We start from the raw sequence: 22,521 nt of genomic DNA, 5'->3' as shown, positions 1-22,521 counted from the left end.
CCTCTGCTGTCCCTTCTCCTTGACTAAGATCTGCTCATATTTCTCCCCCCAGATAAGTCTTTTGTGTTCAGGAACTTTGCTGCTGCCTTCACTATAATTCTGATTCCCCCCCGTTTCAGTCTTTGCTTGTTCTGAGCAATTGATAACATAGGCTAGAAACAGAACCAAATCTGTCCATTGTGATTCCTGTTTGGTAGTTATCTGACAACCCTCTATTTTTGCTTGCCTGTTTATTTTGGATTATACTTCCATTTTTTTCCCCTACATTCACAATCTTCATTGCCTCTGCATAGGTTACTCTCTGTTCTTACTTGTTGAACCTCAACTGCCTGTTTCCTTACTATGCATCCTCCATATGAGCAATTCCAGCATTATGGACGTGACACTTGAACTCAAAATGGCAACAAATGACCCAGTGCATGTTTTGTCTCCCAGTATTTAAACAGGTGTTGCATATTTTAAGGCTGTACCATACTGGAGAAGTGATAGAACAAGAACAATTCCCATAGTACATCTAGGGCATGCCAGAAAATGCCAATAAAAGATGCGTTATGGATGTGACAGAAAAAGTATCACTTTTCTTGGGTGACTGTACATTTTTATCAAACTCTCTGAAATTGTAAACCTAATGTCGAAATGGAGATATCCATTTGATAGAGGGGTCCAAGGTGAATATTAAAAAAAAATCTTTGTTTAAAATATTTTGTATTTCATGCAGAGTTTCGGAAGGAAAAGTCAGCGTTATGGAGGTGACGAAATTCCGTTATGGATGTGACGCGTCTGAAATAGACATGGCATATGTTTAGAAAATCAGCAATTTAACCACCATAACCCTTTGAAAAACTCTCTAAATATCAGCTAAAACTATCAGAGTTCTTAAATAATATTTAGGATGGCTATTGTTTTGCTGTTTTGTGGATTTTAGCATACATTTCTGTGGCTTGTGGCAATAATATAGAATTGTACATGATCAAAGTTGATTTTAGCTTGGGTTTTACATTATAAGAAAAAGACTGACAGTGACATATTAGGTTGGTTACAAATTGGTTCAACTTATTCACATCTGTAAAATACAGGCCTAGGTGATATCTCTGGGAGTGGTTTTGATGTATTACATGTTGCTTTATTTTTGCATGGTGAGGTTGACATTTACATGGAATTGCCCGTATGCTCTTGTGATTTCCTCCACAGTTACAACATTTTACTTCACTATTCCTCCCACATTCTCCATATGCATGCTCCCCTCCACATCTTCCACATCTCTGCTTTCCCTTGCACACACTAGTAATGTGGCCATACCTCTGACACTTATAGCATCTAAGAGGAAGTGGAACATATGCTCCTACACTGAAGCGCATACAGTCCCCTCCAAAAGTATTGGAACGGAACGGCAAGGTCAATTCCTTTTTTTTTTTTTGTACACTGAAGACATTTGGGTTTCAGGTCAAAAGATATGAGACAAAAGTTCAGAATTCCAGCTTTTATTTCATGGTATTTACATCTAGATGTGTTAAACAACTCAGGACAGAGCACCTTTTCTTTGAACCCACCCACTTTTCAAGTGAGCAAAAGTATTGGAACAGACATTATTAAATTAACTTAAAGTGAATAGCATTTAATATTTGGTGGCATAACCCTTACTTGCAATAACTGCACTGAGCCTGCGACCCATTGACTTCACCAGGCTGTTGCATTCTTCATTTGAAATGCTGTTCCAGGCCTTTACTGCAGCCTCTTTCAGTTGTTGTTTGTTTCTGGGGGTTTCTCCCTTCAGTCTCCTCTTCAGGAGGTAAAATGCATGCTCTATTGGGTTAAGGTTCGGTGATTGACTTGGCCAGTCCAAGACCTTCTACTTTTTCCCCCTGATGAAGTCCTTTGTTGTGTTGGCAGTGTGTTTTGGGTCATTGTCTTGTTGCATGATGAAGCTTCTCCCAATTAGTTTGGATGCATTTTTCTGTAAATTGCCAGACAAAATGGTTTTGTAGACTTCAGAATTCATTCTGCTGCTACCATCATGAGTTACATCATCAATAAAGACTAGTGATCCCGTTCCAGAAGCAGCCATGCAAGTCCAAGCCATGACATTACCTCCACCATGCTTCACAGATGAGCTTGTATGTTTTGGATCATAAGCAGATCCTTTCTTTCTCCATACTTTGGCCTTTCCATCACTTTGGTAGAGGCTAATCTTGGTCTCATCAGTCCATAAAACTTTGTCCCAAAACTTTTGTGGCTGATCTCTGTACTTCTTTGCAAAATCCAATCTAGCCTTCTGATTCTTTTTGCTGATGAGTGGTGTGCATCTTGTGGTATGGCCTCTATATTTCTTCTCTCGAAGTCTTCTTCGAACAGTGGATTGTGATACCTTCACCCCTGCCCTGTGGAGTTTGGCAGTGATGTCACTGACTGTTGTCTTTGGGTGTTTCTTCACAGCTCTCACAATGTTTCTGTCATCAACTGCTGTTGTTACCCTTGGCCGACCTGTTCGATGTTTGTTGCTCAGTACACCAGTAGTTTCTTTCTTTTTCAGTACATTCCAAATTGTTGTACTAGCTATGCCCAATGTTTGTGCAATAGCTCTGATCGATTTTCCCTCTTCTCTCAGCTTCAAAATGGTTTGCTTTTCTTCCATTGACAGCTCTCTGGTCTTCATGTTTGCTTAGCAGCAAATACAGTTTTCACAGGTGAAACCCAAAGCCAAAAACAAGAACCATTTAAAGTTTCAGCAATCAATCTAAAAAGGCAACACCTGAGCAACTAGAAACACCCATCAGTCACATGTTCCAATACTTTTGCTCACTTGAAAAGTGGGTGGGTTCAAAGAAAAGGTGCTCTGTCCTGAGTTGTTTAACACATCTAGATGTAAATACCATGAAATAAAAGCTGGAATTCTTAACTTTTGTCTCATATTCATCTTTTGATCTGAAACCCAAATGTCTTCAGTGTACAAAAAAAAAAAAAAGGAATTGACCTTGCCGTTCCAATACTTTTGGAGGGGACTGTGTATCCAACCATCACCTTTCCTGGAAGAACTTCGTCTTTGAACTCCAGCAACACAGATGGACTATCAACTCTTTCCCCATTCCTAATTGCTTGTAGCCATCCAATTCCTGTTATTGTTCCTCCGTTAAGCATTTCCTTCAGTTCATCCAGATTTTCTCCTAGGGGGATTCCTGATATCACTCCCCTAACTCTGTTTCTCTCACCAATCACTTCTTTCTGCTCTTTCTGACATACTCTTTGTAGTTTAAACGTAGGGCTGCTCGATATTGGAAAAAATCAATATCACGATTTTTTCAGTAAATATCGAGATTTTTAAAACGATATTTATACACCTTTTTTTTAAAGCCCTGATCATCAACACCTGAGGCACCGGGCCACATTTTTATAGTACAGGCCTCATAGGCTACCTGTCAACCCTTCCCGTTGTACCCTGAAACGCCTTTTACTTAAACTATTTACTGTGCAAGCGCGTACTTTGCATAGGTCCTATAGCCTGCACAAGGCTCACGTTCTCCTCACTCAACATTTCCGATCACAGAGGATGGAGCCAGCGCCGGTATTACCAGTGATTACTGCGTAACGTCCACACTGGCTCGTAGCCAGCCAAGGATAAAATCTCTCTCTCACACACACACACACACACACACACACACTACAACGTAAGCTTGTGTGTTGTTAAGACACCAACATTAAACACGCGCGCACACACACGGACTGGCCATTGGGAGTAACGGGAGTTTGTGGGCCGGCGGAGAAAAAAAAAAAAAGTTGCGCGCTGGCCTTTAATATGATAAGCAATGTTAACAGTTTCTTTAAGAAACTGTTAACATTGCTTATCATATTAAAGGCCAGCGCGCAACTGTAATAAACAATGTTAACAGTTTCTTAAAGAAACTGTTAACATTGCTTATCATATTAAAGGCCAGCGCGCAACTGTTTTGTTTTTTTCTCCGCCGGCCCACACTGAACCACCGGGAAAACTCCCGCTACTCCCGATGGCCAGTCCGTGTGTGAACACGCACAATATAGAGACAAGTCCTTAAGAATTAACATACATGAAAATAGCTCAGCGGCATGTAAACATTCCCTGAAAGTGTAGGTGGCACTGCGGCTAGATGCTACGTGAAATGGCACAAGGCAAACACCATGCTTCGCTCAGTCAACAGACAAAATCCACGAACCCAGTAGTCCTCCTACTACTGTGGGTTAGTGTTCTGTGGCCAAAAACACCCCATGCACAGTCATTCCAAAACATCCCCACTAGTTGCAGGTTATGTCTCAAATACAGATATGCGTTGTGGATTAAGCGATCTATTTTCAAGCATCAGGCTTCTCTTCCTTCATCTTCCAAATGTGGACTCCGCTATCTTTTTGGCATGTCAGCATTGAAATACCATTTGCAGAGATATTTCACTCGAAAAGTAAAAGCAACACATGATTAGGGCTACATGATTAGCTGGGGGACACCGTTTTAAGCGCACGGAATTTTAAAAACAATGTAATTACATCTGAGTCCGTCTACATCGCGCAATAAACCCGTCCTTAGCAGAACCTACTTCAAAGCATGATGCTAGCTGCAGATGCACAAGTCAAAATCAAATGAACCCAAGTAAACATGCCGCGGCGGGCAACATTAATAACCAAACTGCCTTACCTTAAAACGCTGCCTTGACCACAGGACGACTCGCAATTATTCCACTTAAATCCACACGGTTTAACACATCTAACACAACTAGCAAGCTGGATATGTGCTAATATTGTTGTGCTTGTTTTCTTCCATAGATGCCATTTTTACATTACCCAGTCCCACATCCAAAAATATGACGTAAATATATGTTAATTGTATTATTATAACTATTAGCAAGCAAATCAAACAACATATTAAGAAATCAATATATCAAATCACCCGACACGTATGAAAACAGAAGAATTGATTTTTTACTGTTGCGGAGATATCGCGGGAGTAGAATGGATGACGTATGCAAGGCTACGGTGTGCCTTAGGGGACAGAAGGGTTCGTTTTACCTTACTGTCACGTCAATGTTATTGTTGTTTTATTGCCATTGTAGAAATATTGTGCACGTCCCTTTCGACAAATGACAAAAAATCGTTTCATATCGATATTATGAATTTTGATATCGTTTGACACCAATATCGATATCGCGATAAAAATACGATATATTGCACAGCTCTATTTAAACGCTTTATTTCTCTGTTCAGCATTTTTGCACTTCACCACCAAACTGCTCTCTCTTAACAACTTGGCCATCTCTATATCCCCAATGATTTTTCTCAGTCCATTTGTCAAGGCAATCGGACTTGGACAATACCTCATCTCCTGCTTTAAACTTAAGAATAATCTTAAACTCTTCCTTCGTTATTTTTTCCGTGCTTCACTTTTTTTCATCCTCTTCAAGTGCTCGTTTGCCTGGTGTTGTCACCGTGTCATTTTTCCTTTCCTTCCTCCTCTCCTATTTTTAACTACTCTTGTCCGTTCCAGGAAAGTCCTCCACCACTATTAGCCATTCTGATTCAGTCACAATCCAGATTATGGCAAAACCACCTTTTCTACTGTCCAACACAGGGCTCGACATTAACGCTTGTCCGGGACAAGTGATACTTTATGTCGGACAAGTTCATCGTCTCAGTGCCAAAATACGCCGATATTCAGGTTATATATCAAATTTATCAGTTTATTCACATGATTTCCAAAGCATCTCACTCGACATATTGTTTTGATGACTTGCCGGATGTTTCTATTCAGAAAGAGCGATGTGTGCATGCGCAATATTCCACTTGCGAAAACGGCCAATACTGCTTCATGTATTTGAGCTGAAAAGTAAACGGTTGTTTATGATTGGTTTTAATCGTGCAGGGATGTGATTTGGGGCTGGTGAAATTATCTGAAAATTTTAGCCAGGGGTCTGGGGGCCGTAGGCCCCCAGCTGGTCCAGGGCAGCGCCCTGGTGGGGGGACAAGGGGGGGCGAAGCCCCCCGAAGCTCCTGGGTTCTGGGGTTTTCGGACTTAAAAATTGTACTAAAATGGCAAGCAAACACACAAGAAAAAAAAAAAAAAAAAAAAACTTGTCATGATTAACAAATTCAAGCCAATTTAAATGGTCAACATGCAACTCTGAGCCCCTATAGTAAATTCAATGATTCTTAACTGACAAAAAGCCAAAACATGAAACCTAAAAATGTCATTCTAAATTAAATCATCTGCAATAGAATAAATAGAAAATTGTATAAGGAAAAACAAAATTTATACTTTCAATTACTGTAGAAGTTGAACATGCCTAAATGTGCCTTTTCAAACAAACATGATGCAACATAAGAATTCATCCACCATTATTTATTAAACTCTATTGCTCCTGGTAGTCTCCCGGTTTGCTTCTTATGTATGGCAACTTCTAATATTTGATTAAGTTACTGCACACCCCGTTTAGACAGGGTAACAGGATTGACACAAAAAAATTAGTCATGCATAGACTACTTACCAAAACTGAAATTTTTAAGTAAATATTCTCAGATTCAGTTCATTCTGCCATCCATATAAAAGGTGAGAATATGTAGATCCTTGGCAACAAATAATTTCAATAATAGCTTTTGGGAGCATTTATTTTTGTGATTAATGACGGTAACAGAACTGACACAAACCTCTGGGACAGGTACAAAAATTAACAAAACATCAAAAAAAATCTCTTTTCTTAATGGCATTTTCAATTTTTGACATCATATGTCCATTGTGGTTTCCACAGTCTTGTCGTTGAACATGAAAAAGTTTCAATTCCACCTTTGTCTAACATTAAGAATCATGTCTGAAAAAAAGTCTCTTTTCAGTGGGACAGCCATTTTTGCTCATTTTCGACCCTAAAATTTGCTACAAAATACACATTTATGAACCAAAGTAGTCAAATTTTGAAATGCAAGGTAGAACTGATAATGTTTTATCATATGAGACCATAAAAAGGTTTTAGAAATCTCAAAATGTAAACAAAACATGTCCGGACAAAAAAAAATACGTTTTCTGTGAAATTGACTCGTATACAGAACTGTACAGTGTTCACTCACTTGAGGATTTTCATATGCAAGAATAAAAATCACTTTTTCACTAAACAACATTCACAAAAAATGTGTTTGCAATTAATTGGGATCCACTGTTTTTATCATTTCAACCGCGCATCAGACCCTCGGCCAATTGAAAATGTCTTTCATGCACTTTTCTCCCTCATGAGAATTTTGAAAAGTTGGCAAGTATGTATTATTTGCACTAACATTTTAATATTGAATAAACAAATCAAAATTGTGTATAATTACCTTACATCCACGCTGTGGGAAAAGTTTTGAGCGAAAATTAAAACTAACTTCGAGTGAAAAAGATGAAATAATCTGTGATGAAGTTGGCAGAGACTCTGAGGTAAAGTGAGAGGAGGGGGGAGGGGTCAAGCATCACTGCCGCCTCACAGACTCACTTTCCCAGGTTAAACTCCCACCACTCCCCCTCTCTCTAGCTTTTGTTTTGTTTTCACTGAGTAACCATTTTGATTTGTAAACTACAGCCGTGATTTAAACTGCTGTTTCTTCGGACGTAACTAAAACTGAAATAAAAACCGCCCCTTCTTTTCTCCTCAGAAGGTTTAGCCTCCGATGCTAACCTTTTCACCACAGCTTTCATAGCGTGCGCATGCGCATCCAGGAAGCAACAGATGGCGCGAGGCCCCGTTGCCACAGCAACCTTCGTCACCCCGCAAAAACATACCCAACTATCGCACGTGCAGTGACACCATCACCACTCACAGGTTTATTATGGGGAAAGAAATGAGCTGGGTTGTTTTTTTTTTCTTCCCCATGTTTATTTACTTTAAAAAATACACACACACACACACACACACACCAAACTGATGATCAGGTGCATCTTTATGCTCGATCACGGAGGCTGCCATCTTTCAACTCTTTGTTTGAAGCGAGCTTACGTACAGCTATCTAACAAGCGCGTTCATTGGTTGTTACAGAGCGATGGGCCAATCACGTACCTCGTTTCATCTCAATGACGGAATTACTGAAAGTCGGAACGAATAGGATATGAATGCGGATTTTTGAGCGAAAAATCGGAAAAAAAATGTTTTTCAAATCGAGGTGAAAAAAGCGGAATTCCGCGAATTCGCGGAAAAATCACATCCCTGATCATGTCATACACGTTGATTTGTTGACATTGCTGTTGGCGGGATCATTATTCAACTGTATATTTACATTGAGTATGTGGTAATTTCCAAATCTTTGAATTGTTGTTGATGGTGTTCATTATATAGCCGAGCGTGTGTGGCGGGGTGTGCTGGGCTTGGAATGTGCGCCTGCATGCGTGTGGATTGACAGGGAGTGAGGTAGGAGTGGGGAAAGTTATCTATGAAATACCAAGCTGTGAAATGGCTGTAATTAGGTTACCGGCTGTATTAATTAACTAATTAGTAATGGGAGTTTAGGGATTTGAAACATAGTGCTCTATAATTTAGATACAATTATGGATTATTTGAAATTATTAATTATCTTTTTTTTGACCATTAAATACCATACAGGAGCTACACTGAATAATTAGACAACAATTAATCAGTGGAGGATATATATTCAAAGTTAATCATTTAAAAATGAAAATATATATAATTAGATGATGAATATAGATATAGGTGAAGATTAATAGAAACTTTGTGTCCATTCATCTGTGAGTCAATAGAGGTGTGGAGGTTTTCATAAGATATATTATCTGGTCATTTGATAACTAGATTTCAGTGTATAATAATCAATCAGTGATTTACAGTATTAGTCAATTTTCTTATCAGTTGTTTTTATTTGTAGCATTGTTATTTGTTTCTCATCCAAACTAGTGATCTCAAGTCATAAATTTTATGATAATGTTACTTTTTGTGATATTTGTATAAAAATAAATAAATAAATAAATAATGGTTAGTGTTTCTGAATCTCATAGTATAGTTATTTTGTTCTTAAAATTTTATGTTCATAATTTCTACTCTATTGGAATATATTGCTTCTGCACTTCAGCATAATTGGTGAATTATGGTATCAATTAGTCTGTTTTACTATATTTTTGAACTTTTGCCTCAGTATATCAAGTATTGATTACTTTTGATTCATAGATATTATGCATATGTTGTGAATTCGGAAACAAATGCAATAAAGATTGTTGGGTTACAAATAGCTTATTTGTGGGGGTTTTTCTCAAATATTTCTTCGGACAAGTCAACTTCACATTCAGACAAGTAAATTTCTTTTCAACTTGCCCGACAGGACAAGTGGTTTCAAAAGTTAATGTCGAACCCTGCAACAGTTGCATCAAAATTTCTTCCCAATTACCCGCCACACTACCAACTCCTTACTCTCTCCTCAGTCGTAAACACCTCCTGCCGGATGGCTTGGCTTCTGCCACTGTTTGTAAGCCCCTCAAAACAGCGCGGGAAAACTTCAAAGTCCCACATTCCATACAACATGGCTGACTTCCTATTGGGTGGAGTCAAATACAACTAAGTGAACTTTGTCCTGTATCACAAGAGTATCAATCACACCAAATCTAGTGCCGATCCGAACAACTTCATCTCAACCATAGCTTGTTCTTAGGGGTGCTATAGAGAGCTCTGGGACCATGCCCAGTCCCTTGCTCAGTATAACTGATTTTAGGCACATTTGATCAGTGTGCCAAAATTCGTGAGTTTTCGAGCATCACAAGTGCCTCAAAAATGAGTTTTTCTATGGAGGAAAAAATAAATAAATAAATAAATAATAAAGGACAAAAACAATAGGCCTGCACCTTGGTGCTTGGGCCCTTAGAAAACAGTGAAGGGAAGCGCTATAAAGATATAAGGAATGGGGTAAAGTTGAGAAAATAAGAGGAGGTAAGGAAAGAAAAAAAAAGTTAGAAGAGACTTTTCTTGGGGCAAGTTTGATCAGATATAATGGTTTAACACATCAGCCAAATACATGCGATGCAAGTGGTAAAGGCTTATGGTTATTTAGCACAAAAGTCTCTTAGCACAACTAAGTTCTTTAGCACAAGATCCAAGAATCTTTATTATGAATACTTACTGATCATGTTTAAAGATGTTTGATGGCTTTTTTTTTTAATGAAAGTTGCCGAGATTCCGTTCGAAAACAAGCGATCAAATTTCCCCACTCCGCCATCGTGAAACTGCTACGTTTGATGTAGCCTGTAAGTTAGTCACCAATCCTCCCTCCAAATTATTCAACAGAGCTACAGCCAACTTCCAGATTTGTTTTGTCTTTACAATTTAAGGTTAGCACTTTAATATCATATTTATCATTTACAATTTGCCAATTTGATGAAAGAAAAGTCAAGTGAAATTTACAAAAGGTTTAAATAAAGCTTGTTGTTTGTTCTTTATTTAAATTTTTTACAAAAGAAAAAAGTAAAAATAAAACAACGCCCCGGTTAATTAATTCGGCAAACGCATAATTGACAGTCAGTTGAATTTGTGGTATGATCAGAAGTGACTAAAGTTACCTATAAAAGTGCCCACAATTGAAGGTTTATAAGGGCTTAAAGGAGAACTGAAGCCAAATTTATCAACAAAATTCTATTTCTCTCATTTTATTAAATATAGGAATGCATTTTTGATAGCCATTTTGTCACTGCTACAGCAAGTTATGATTGTTTGAAATATGCTATGCAAAACATCAGTCCATATGTCAAAGCAATGGCCGTAAATGAGATTCGGTGAGACCTGCGCAAGACATCGTAGGACAGAAGTAAAACGTACAGCGGAAATCAAAGCGACCAACATCTGCCAACATACCCTGCGTCCAAAATCGCTCACTCGTTCACTACTCCCTACATAGAGAATTACGATATAGAGGACTATATAGTGAGCTCATTGTAGAGCTGGGCGATATGGCCTAAAAAAAAAAAAAAATTTCGATTTTTTCACAAAAAATCTGATTTTCGATTTTAATCGATTTTCCCCCCCACGAAAAATCAAACTACAGACGACAAAGAAATAGTTCAAAACAAGTTTTACCTTTATTTTGTTTTCACTTAAATTTCCCCTTTGGGGTTAAAGTGCAACCAGGAACCAAAAAGAAGCCAAAAAACAAGCTTGAAGAGGAGATGGCAGACCATGCCATTGTAAACAGTGAGAACATACAGTAACTTTTAGAAAGCTTTCTCCAAAATAGCTTAGTTTCAAACTGGCACTGACACAATGCCCCCTCAAAAAAAAAATTTATATATATATATATATATATATAAAAAAAAAAAAAAAAAAAACAGTATCCACCATGGAAGAGACGATTAGAGGCCAAGATAAAGGCAGCACGGAGAGAAGTTAGCCAGCTAGCTGAACTACAGAAAGGGAACATGGTGAATAAGGGGGCACCCAGAAAGTACAACTCACTCTCCATACCAGAGGCACTCGAAACTGCCAAACAGCGACTAACAGCTCTGGCCACCCGGTTGAAGAGATACACCAAGGAGGGAGAGGCCAGGAGAATAAACAAGCTGTTCTCCACTGAACCAGCCAAGGTGTACTCTCAGTGGCAGGGGAACAACAACCGGTCAGACCCACCAAGAGCTGAGGTGGAAAAATACTGGAAAGACATATGGGAAAGAAAGGCATCACACAACACCGATGCCCAATGGTTAGTGGACCTAAGAGCTGACCACAGCAACCTCCCAGAACAAGAACCAGTAACCATCTCAATGGCAGACGTCCAAGAAAGAGTGTCAAAGATGAAGAGCTGGACAGCACCAGGCCCCGATATGATCCATACGTACTGGCTGAAGAAGCTAACTGCACTCCATGAACGCCTAGCAGCACAGACGAACCAGCTGCTGAGGGATGGGACCCACCCAGAATGGCTAACCCAAGGCAGGACAGTCCTAATCATGAAGGACCCCCAGAAGGGACCCATCCCATCCAACTACTGGCCAATTACCTGTCTCTGCACAACATGGAAGGCCCTGTCAGGCATCATTGCGGCAAAAATGAGTAAGCATGTGGCTCAATACATGAGCGAGGCACAGAAAGGAATTGGCAGTAACACCAGAGGAGCCAAGCACCAGCTACTGGTCGATAGAACAGTCACCCGAGACTGTACGAAGAGACAGACCAACCTGTGCACTGCCTGGATTGACTACAAGAAAGCCTACGACTCAATGCCACACACATGGACACTGGAATGTCTGGAACTGTAGAAGATCAACAGGAACCTAAGGACCTTCATCCAGAACTCAATGGAAATGTGGAAGACAACCCTAGAGGCCAACTCAAAACCCATTGCCCAAGTCAACATCAAGTGCGGCATATACCAAGGAGATGCGCTATCACCACTGCTGTTCTGCATAGGCCTGAACCCCCTCAGTCAGATCATCACGAAGAGCGACTACGGGTACCGATTCTGTAGTGGGGCAATCAGCCACCTGCTCTACATGGATGACATCAGGCTGTATGCCAGGAACGAGCGAGAAATAGACTCGCTGATCCACACCACCCGGATCTACAGCGATGACATAGGGATGTCATTCGGATTGGACAAGTGTGGCCGGATGGTCTCAAAGAGAGGCAAGATGATCCGGACTGAGGGGATTAACCTACCAGAGGGCAACATAGGTGATATCCAAGACAGCTACAAGTACCTTGGCATCCCACAGGCTAATGGAAACCATGAAGAGGCCACAAGGAAGTCAACCACAGCCAAATACCTCCAGAGAGTAAGGCAGGTCCTGAAAAGTCAGCTGAATGGTAAGAACAAGGTCTGAGCCATCAACATGTACGCACTACCAGTCATCAGATACCCCGCTGGTATCATAAACTGGCCAAATGAGGAGATAGAAGCCACAGATATCAAGACTAGAAAGCTCCTCACCATGCATGGAGGGTTCCACCCCAAGTCCAGCACCCTGAGACTATACACTAAGCGGAAAGAGGGAGGCCGAGGGCTAGTGAGCGTCAAGACCACGGTCCAGGATGAAACATCGAAAATCCGAGAATACATCAGAAAGATGGCCCCAAAGGATGAACTGCTAAGTGAATGTCTCAGGCAACAGAACCCTGATGAGAGTGCAGAGGAGGAGGAGGAACAGACAACCTGGAGAGACAAACCCCTACATGGCATGTACCACCGTCAGATAGAGGAAGTGGCTGATATCAAGAAATCCTACCAGTGGCTGGATAATGCAGGACTGACAGACAGCACAGAGGCACTAATCATGGCAGCACAAGAACAGGCCATAAGCACAAGAGCCATAGAGGCCAGGATCTACCAGGGTAGATCAGACCCAAGATGCAGACTGTGCAAAGAAGCCCCTGAAACAGTCCAGCACATAGTCGCAGGGTGTAAGATGCTAGCTGGATCAGCGTACATGGAGAGGCACAACCAAGTGGCTGGGATAGTATACAGGAACATCTGCAACCAGTATGGAATAGAAGTACCCAAGTCCCAATGGGCCATACCACAGAAGGTGGCTGAGAACAACAGGGCCAAGGTTCTGCGGGACTTCAGCTTCCAGACTGACAAACAGATCCTGGCTAACATAGTGGTGGTGGACAAAGAGCAGAAGAGGGTGGTGGTGATAGATGTGGCGATCCCAGCTGACGCCAACATCAGGAAGAAGGAACATGAGAAACTTGAGAAGTATCAAGGGTTGAAAGAGCAGCTGGAACGGATGTGGAAGGTCAAGGGTTGCGTGGTCCCCATGGTAGTGGGGGCACTTGGGGCAGTAACCCCCAAACTGGGAGAGTGGCTCCAGCAAATCCCAGGAACAACATCTGAAGCCTCAGTCCAGAAGAGCGCAGTCCTCGGAACATCGAAGATACTGCGCAGAACCCTCAACTCCCAAGCCTCTGGTAGAGGACCCGAGCTTGAGGATGACATGGATACCACCACCCCCCCCCCGGGGGTGAGAAGGAGATTTTTTTTTTTTAATATATAGTGTATTTATAATGTGTATACACACACACAAATACAATGACTTGTTTATGTACACAAGTCACAGCTATGCAACAGCTGTACAGATGTATTTGGTGATACAGTAAGTGAGCTAAATTTTAACAGTGCAAACAATGCCACAAAAAGAAAAGATTCATGCCGTTGTCATGATTCGTTGTCATGCCGACCGAGGCTGTTGTGTTTCCCGCTTGTGGTCTCGTCACTCGTCACTTCCGGAAGTAGCTCGACAACTAGCTTGATAGGGTATACATGCACAAAGTAGCTCGGCAGAAATCGCATAAACTAGGTCGTGTAGCTCGGTTCCGAGAAATCAAGTTCGGTTCAATTTCAGCCGAATTAAGGTGTATACATGGCATTTTGAACTTCGATTTCAGTCGAGCAACGGCAGAAATTCGATTCTCTCTATGCGCATGTAAACGTAGTGACTGATGCCCTCCACAAGGAGGGTAAGCCACAAAAGGTCATTGCTGAAAAGGGTGGCTGGAAAAGGTGCACAAACAACAGGGATGGCCGCAGTTTTGAGAGGATTGTCAAGAAAAGTTGATTCAAGAACTTGGGAGAGCTTCACAAGAAGTGGACTGAGGCTGGTGTCAGTGTATCAAGACCCATCACGAACAGACATCTTCAAGAAAGGGGATACAACTTTCACATTCCTAATATCAAGCTACTCCTGAGCCAGAGACAATGTCAGAAGTGTCTTATCTGGGCTAAGGAGAGAAAGAAATGGACTGTTGCTTAGTGGTCCAAAGTCCTCTTTTCAGATCAAAGTACATTTTGCATTTAATTTGGAAATCACGGTTCTAGAGTCTGGAGGAAGAGTGGAGAGGCACAGAATCCAAGGTGTTTGAAGCCCAGTGTGAAGTTTCCACAGTCTGTGATGATTTGGGGTGCCATGTCATCTACTGGTGTTGGTCCACTGTATTTTATCAAGTCCAAAGTCAACACAGCCATCTACCAGGAGATTTTAGAGCACTTCAGGCTTCCATCTGCTGATGAGCTTTTTGGAGATGCTGATTTCCTTTTCCAGCAGGACTTGGCACCTACCCACAGTGCCAAAACTACTACCAAATGGTTTGCTGACCATGGATATTACTGTGTTTGACTGGCCAGCCAACTTGCCTGACCTGAACCCCATAGAGAATCTATGGGGTATTGTCAAGAGGAAGATGAGAAACACCCGACCCAAAAATACAGATACGCTGAAGGCCACTATCAAAGCAACCTGGGCTTCAATAACACCTCAGCAGTGCCACAGACTGATCACCTCCATGCCACACCGTATTGATGCAGTAATTCATGGTAAAGGAACTCCAACCAAGTATTGAGTGTATAAATGAATATACTTTTCAGAAGTTGGACATTTCTGTATTGTAAATCCTTTTTTTGATTGATCTTAGGGAATATTCTAATAATTTGAGATACTGGATTTCTGATTTTAAGCCATAATCATCAAAATTAAAACAAAAAAGGCTTTAAATAAACTCAACAAAAATAAAAACTTTACACTCGTTTCAAAGACAATAATTTGAACATTTTGGAAAATAGGTTTGAAATAACGATTGTATTCAATTATCTTGTCATTAAAGATGCTATAGCATACAGATCATGTTTGTCATGGAATCGGTTCCACCGGAAATGTGACAACAATGTCCATGATCAAAAACTGTGAGTCACAACTTAATGAAATCATGTCAATATCGGGTGTGTCCTCCATGGGCGTTCACAACTGCGATACAACGTCTCCTCATGGATTGGATGATGCGTCTGAACACAGCTTGGGGAATGCGCCGCCGTATTTGTACCAACATGGCACCAAGCTCCTGCAAGTTCTGTGGAGGGTTCCAGTGGTTCCTGTGATGCCAGTTTGATGGAGACGTGTCTGGAGATTATGGATGGTCTGTCGACTGCATCCCATAACCCTCGCAACGTCAGTGACGGATGTTTCCGTATTCAGCATGCCAATGGCACGTTCACGCTGAATGTTTGACAGTCATGGCATTGCAAATTAACGAATAATTAACCATAAAACCTTGTTTTTCTGAGATGACACTCTACTCTGCTACCGTGAGATCAATTGCACGTGTATCAATAGGTCACGTCACTTGTGTCACATGGAAACGTTATTTTAGCGTGCAGTGCCCTCGCATGTGCTACGTAGGCCCGACCAGTAGAATGAATGTGTGACGTAATGCCCTTGACAATGCATTTAACCATAATCACAACAAGAACTCTTTCAAGAAAAGTTTCTAAACACCATTTGAAAAATAATGAGTGTCAAGTTTTTATTTTTGCTGAGTATATTTCACTTTACATGTAATGAATATAGAATATATGAAAGTTTACCTTTTTGAATTAAATTATGAAAAAAAAGGAACTTTTTCATGGTATTCTAATTTTTTGAGATGCACTAGTATATCGTGACCGAAGTCTTGAAAGTACTGAGCGAGGCCCTCTAGGCCAAGGTCACAGTATTTCACGATACGGACCGACCTTAAGCTGGTAAATATTACATCTATTTTTTTCTTTACCAAAATTCTAACAGAAAACGAGAGCGCCCAAAAGGGAAAACCAAGGCGAGGCGCCATTTTGAATCCTCATTCACGGCTGTAATGCAAATTGCTTTCCCCTCAGTATACAAGTGCACTTCCATGGCAGGAAAAAAGCTACATTTTGCCACCTGTGTAGTCCCCCATTTATACAAATAGGAGTCATTCAGGATTCAGCCATGTTTTTGCTCGGCATTAGCAAATTACAGGTTTTTAGCTTTCTCCTGAAATGTTTTCTTTTATTTCTTCTTCCTCAGGGTAGTAAAACTCGCTTTCGCTGTGAACACTGTCGTTATCACTATCCATACTGTAAAATTAATTCTATTCTCCTGAAAAATGCTGGCAAAAATTTATAAGATTTTTGATAATCTTATAAATCTTGTGAAAAAAAAAAAAAGATAAATATTTGTTGTTGTGAACGAGCGAGTCGCCAGAGGTCCGTACCCGGGGTCCGTACCGTAGGATATGGACCCGCTCACCAGCCAATCAGAGCGCAGGATCTGGAGCACGAAAAAAATAAAAATAAATAAAATTGTGTCGTTTTCGATAAAACTGACAAAATGGGAGGGAAAAAATCCCGACTTTTCCACCGCATGTATGGGCACCATGTCTTTTGCAATAAATATCGCAATAGCATCTGTGATTGCCTTCCACCGCGCCCCACTTATCATAAGGCACACAGTTCGAAAATGTGTCCAGGACGGTTGCTTGCTTTATTGTGGATGGTGTGCTCGTGCTGCGGCTGTTTTCATTCCACTGGGAGCAGCACTTCTCCAATTCCGCTACAGGATTCTGTTTAAGGTGTTGGAATAAATTCGTCGTGCTGCTTCCTTTGGAAGCAATCGTTTTCAAACACACCTTACAACGAGGACTTGTTTGGTCTGTGTCCGATGCCGCAAAACCGAACCAATTCCAGATCATTGAGAAAGTTACTCCTTTCTTGGGCACAAGTTGCAGCTTTCCCCCAATCGCTGCCATGTTGTTTGTGTGTGTCTATGGCAAGCATTCGGGAGGAGGGCTATAGTGTCAATGCTCATTCCGTTCCTGCTGCCTGATCCATTCTGCACATGCACAGAGGGGAGCGTCGGTGGCAGAGGTTAAAACAGAGAGAAAAACGATTTTCATTAAAAAAAATATATATATATATATATATATTAATTAGTCCTTAAATGTAAATTCTAATTTATCGATAAAATCAATTTATCACCCAGCCCCACTCATTGGTAAAATGAAAAAAGGCTTTCGGCCACTAGTCCATCACACTGGTATTTACGTAATTACTGTTGCACAATTAAAACATGCCAGATCAATCAGCTGGTGGGTTTTCAAAATAATAAACATTCATGTATTTGTGTGATAAATACGTATTATACTGAGCCTATTTCCCACAATCAATACAAAGTACCGTATTTTCTGGACTATAGAGCGCACCTGTATATAAGCCGCAGCCGCTCTATTTTTAAAAAAATTTTTTAAAAAAGATATACAAGCCGCACCGGGCTATAAGCCGCAGATATCTATGTTGAAAAATTAGATATTTACTGCATGTACAGAACGATTTTGTACTGTAAATGTACATGTATGTACCTGAACAGATTCTTTCCGGACAGTGCCTTTTAACACGGCAGCAACTTTGCTGATTAAAACGGAACAGAACCAAGAGAAAATAACCGGTATTTATTTACCTTCATTTCTCCTGTGTTTGAAACCACAAGTCACTTTAATCATCTTCGCTGGATTTGAAAATAATTACCAGTTAGTAATTTGTCGTGCGTGTTCTATCTGCTAAAGATCTGCTAATTCTTCTTTGCATTGATTTTTCGTCCATCTTATTTTTGATTCTACTTTCGGTTAGAGCGCCCCTAGCGGTGGAAGAAAAATCCACAGAATAGCCGCACCTTTGTATAAGCCGCATGGTTCAAAACCTAGGAAAAAAGTAGCGGCTTATAGTCCAGAAAATACGGTACCTGCATCTTTCAGTTCTTTTAAATCAAGGCCAAATACTTTCTTCTTTGCCACTGCCTTTTATTAAATCAAATTTGAGACTTTTAATTCGATTTCTTTCTGCACGACCACAACGCATGATGGGATATATTGCTTTGGTTAATGACCATCGTTGTATACTACTTTTCGTGATGCACTGTGGGATACTTTGAGTGTACTATATAGGGTGCAAGTAATCCTCACTAAGGTTTCGGACAGCACTACAAAATGGCGTCCAACACAGGGGTTGTCAAAAGACACGCGTGCCCTCTTTCGAATGCTGATGTAATCAAGTCGGAAGTTTTGTTTGTTTTGATAGCAATCAGGAAAGTTTGAAAAAAGAAGGCAATAATTGTCATTTAAACTTGTGCAATATTTCGTTTGGAAATCAGTTCATTTGGTGGAATAAACGTATGTAAACAATTTTCAAAATGGCGACATTTGAAACGTGAAGTGTCAAGTCTCGCGAAGATCGCGCGGATAAATGACGCCTGCCATTGACCAAACAATAGGGTGACCAGACGTCCCGGTTTTACCGGGACAGTCCCGATTTGGGGTTGTGTGTAACGAGTCCCGACAAAAGTCTGTCGGGACACGGATATATCCCGGTTTTCGCCACTCGCGACGTTTGCGACTGAGCAGTGTGGGAATCATTAGCGGAGAAATGTCTGCATTTACCATTTTGATGAATTGACAGGAATCGCAAACTTTCCTGGTTACTGCCCCCTGGCCCTGTGGCATGGGTGTTTATTTAGCCACATTATTCCAGACAACAGAACGTGTTGCCATGCAACAATAAAATAAACATTAACTGGCGCGAATGTTCTTTGTCTAGCAGCTAGCAGCAGTAATGCCGCAGCAATTATGCCGAAAAGAAAATGTACCTTTTCCAAAGATTTACAGGGCACCTACCCCTTCCTCCGAGAGGAGCAGAACAATGCGCACGAAGCCTACTACACACACTGTAAGTGCTTTGTTCTTGTACTGAGTTGGGTAGCCTATGTTGCAAATGCTGTGCGCTCCTGTGGGGGCTTTCCTCGGGCTGTCGCCCCTCTCCTCCTTTATTGCTGTTTTGTTTGAGTGTATATTTACAGAAGCCAAGAGGCGCCCTTCATATAATTTTTTATTCACCTTATCCCGAGATAACGACATAATTAATTCAGGATCTCGAGAAAACAACACAACTAATTTGAGATCTCGAGAAAACAAAACCATTATTCCGAGATCTCGAGAAAACAAAATTATTTCATGATCTCAGCTGGATCACTGTATCTCCGTCGGTAGAGACGAAGCCGGGCCAGTCTTCTGCGGAGGTGCCGCGGACTAATTTTGAAATTATCCCTTATTAAAAGACTTAATGCAATCTCTCCCTGTGTCAACCCCTGATCAAAATATTGCCTTATTAGGTGATCGATTATTCCAGACATTCTAATGACCAAAGTTGTGTCTATACAGAATGAGAAATAGCCCCAAAGTCAGCATATCACAAGTCTCTTGGCGCACCTGAATGAACCATTTCTCAGCTGTTTACTCGAGATCATGAAATAACGGTTTTGTTTTCTCGAGATCTCGAATTAATTGTGTTGTTTTCTCGAGATCCTGAATTAATTATGTCGTTATCTCGGGATAACAAGGTGAATAAAAAAAAGGATTATATGAAGGGCCTCTCTCGGCTTCCGTAGTATATATTCTCAAAATCACTTGTCTCTTTTTTTGTTTCTGTTTAACATACCATTCTGACAGTTTGGCCATATTGCTGTGTTGAACAGCTTATTGCACCTTCCATTAAAGTGTTCACTTTTGTACACATCTTGCTTTATTCATTCAGTTGTGGGGAATGGTTAGTAAGGTTGATTCTGACCTAGGCTATGTTGGTCACATGTCTACTTTTTAAGTTCATGCTATAGTGCATACAATTTTAGAGATATAGCCTACATGTGCATATGCATTCTTCTTGGTGTTCTCACAAACAGGTGAAATAAATCAGTTTAAATTTGGCCTATGGACATAGCCTGGCCTATTCTCAGCCATTACAAAATCTGTTGCCTGACCATAATTTAACTGATCTGTATACCACTATGCTACTAGATAACAAAATGCCTGTTTGTTTTATTTCATGTGAGATGTTGATAAATGTGAGCTTCAACAAAATAAGAGCACCTCTGAGTGTCACGTTTACGTAAAAAAAAAAAAAAAAGAAGGTGTGCGTGCACGAGCATGGTTGCGCGCAAAAGTGTCCCGGTTTCAGACTAGGGAAATCTGGTCACCCTACCAAACGAACTACTAAATTCAACATGGCTAAAAACCGAATAGGCCGATAAGTATAATATTTAATTGCAATTAGTTGCCAATACGAGTCACGATATAAGGTTACTAAAACCGAGAACGTAATTGAATAACACGTTAATTAAGAAATGAAGCAAGTTTAAAAATGACTTCAGTTCTCCTTTAACTACAAAAATCCGAAGACACTAATGACTCGGATTTTCAGTCCACGTTTCTCGGATTTTCAGTCCCTAAGCAAGCATAATAAACCCCTCCCGATATCAAGATTTTTTTTCGATTATTGCGACCATCATCCAGAGTTGTGCTAAGAGACTTTAGAATGTAACTGGATAACGTGGTCAGATGGCTTCACTCATCTCTCCAGCGGGGAATATATGAGCGCTAGAGAGTTTAGCTAGAGCTCAGGGTCTTGAATGCACCACAAGGAGCCCGTCGGCGCTCATAAGCGTTATCGTATAAAGCGATGTAGACGCGCCAACGATTTTTAAGCGTGTGACCGCAGATGAAATTCTGATAGTGCAATAAACTGGTTATTTTAAAAGTTACCTCTAACGTGAGGCATCACTTGTCTAAAATGTTTAGTTACATCAAACGTGTGGCGTTGTGGAAAAAAAAACTGACAATGAATATCGTTCGCCGAGATGTATGATTTTTTTTTTTTTTTTTTTGCCTGCGAACATTAACATTTCCCTGAAAGACAGATATGTTAGGAAGTTAGTATGATATGTAGACCAATGAAATTTTTAGTTATGAACAGAGGAAAATAATTACAAAGTACAAAAATTTACTTACCAAATTGGAAGCTCACGTGATAACTCTGCTAAGTACCCCAGGAAGGACGACGACTTCTTCTTTTGAGTTTAATGGTGGGTGGCAAGCCAGCTTAAAGGTGCATTACCGCCACCTCCTGGATTGGAGTGTGGAACGGAAGCTTCTTCTTCTTTCCGATTTATTGGCGGTTGGCATCCACTATGGTGCATTACCGCCACCAACTGTATTATTGCGACATTGCAATGAGGTGTGGAGCTTCAATGGAGGAGTGACACACAAAAAAAATAGAATTAACTAAATCCTGTCAAAAATGCCAGTATTCTTCAGGAACATAAGAACAAATCTCCAAGCTGACGGTACTGGAAAGGCAAATAATCTCTCAAGAGTGAGACTGGTCCCCCCTAGTTCTCGAATCTCTTCTAGTAGAACGCTTCTCTGTCTACTGTATGCTTGGCATTCTAACAAAACATGTCTAACAGTCTCCATTTCGCTGCAGTTAACACAGTGACCTGTGGCATGCTTGCCAATGATGTAGAGGTTATGATTTAGTCTAGTGTGTCCTATCCTAAGTCTTGTTATAACTTGCTCTTCTTTCTGACTCCAAGTATCCTGTCTTCTAGTGGGAACCTTTTTTTTGTACAGTGCGCAGAAAGCTGCCCTTACTCTCCCTGTCCCACTGCCCCTGCCATAGTCCTAGCATTTTAGTGACTATGATGGTCTTAACTTCTGCTTTACTCAGTGGGATATTAAACTGTGCCTCAAATTTTAAAGCATTTTTGGCAAGCTGGTCTGCAACCTCATTCCCTTCAATACCTGAGTGAGATGGAACCCATAAGAAATTAACCAGAATATCTTGCTGATGCAGTCTGAAGAGACTTTGAAGGACATCGTACAGTAGGTCAGGTCTACACACTGACTTGCCATGTAGAATACTGGTCAGTGCTGACATAGAGTCAGAACA

General features: G+C 40.7%; 1 protein-coding gene across 8 annotated transcripts in view; it reads right to left on the bottom strand.

Annotated features, from left to right (window-relative positions):
• The window catches only part of zcchc9 (zinc finger, CCHC domain containing 9), a 246,027-nt gene extending 224,341 nt beyond the window's left edge, over positions 1-21,686 (bottom strand). For 2 of the 8 annotated variants that reach the window (XM_060908760.1, XM_060908762.1), the window contains exon 1: positions 21,582-21,654. The gene's annotated coding sequence lies outside the window, so the exon portion shown is untranslated. Of the gene's footprint in view, positions 1-17,378; positions 17,582-21,581 lie in introns of all 8 variants that reach the window. The other 6 variants (XM_060908763.1, XM_060908767.1, XM_060908768.1 and 3 more) reach the window with 5 other exon arrangements.
• Positions 21,687-22,521: the final 835 nt, after the last annotated feature.

The sequence above is a fragment of the Neoarius graeffei genome, chromosome 25 (assembly GCF_027579695.1).
Source record: "Neoarius graeffei isolate fNeoGra1 chromosome 25, fNeoGra1.pri, whole genome shotgun sequence".
In the NCBI taxonomy this organism is placed as follows: Eukaryota; Metazoa; Chordata; class Actinopteri; order Siluriformes; family Ariidae; genus Neoarius; species Neoarius graeffei.
Note: the sequence above shows the minus strand (reverse complement) of the source record. Positions and strands in the feature narration are given on the sequence as shown.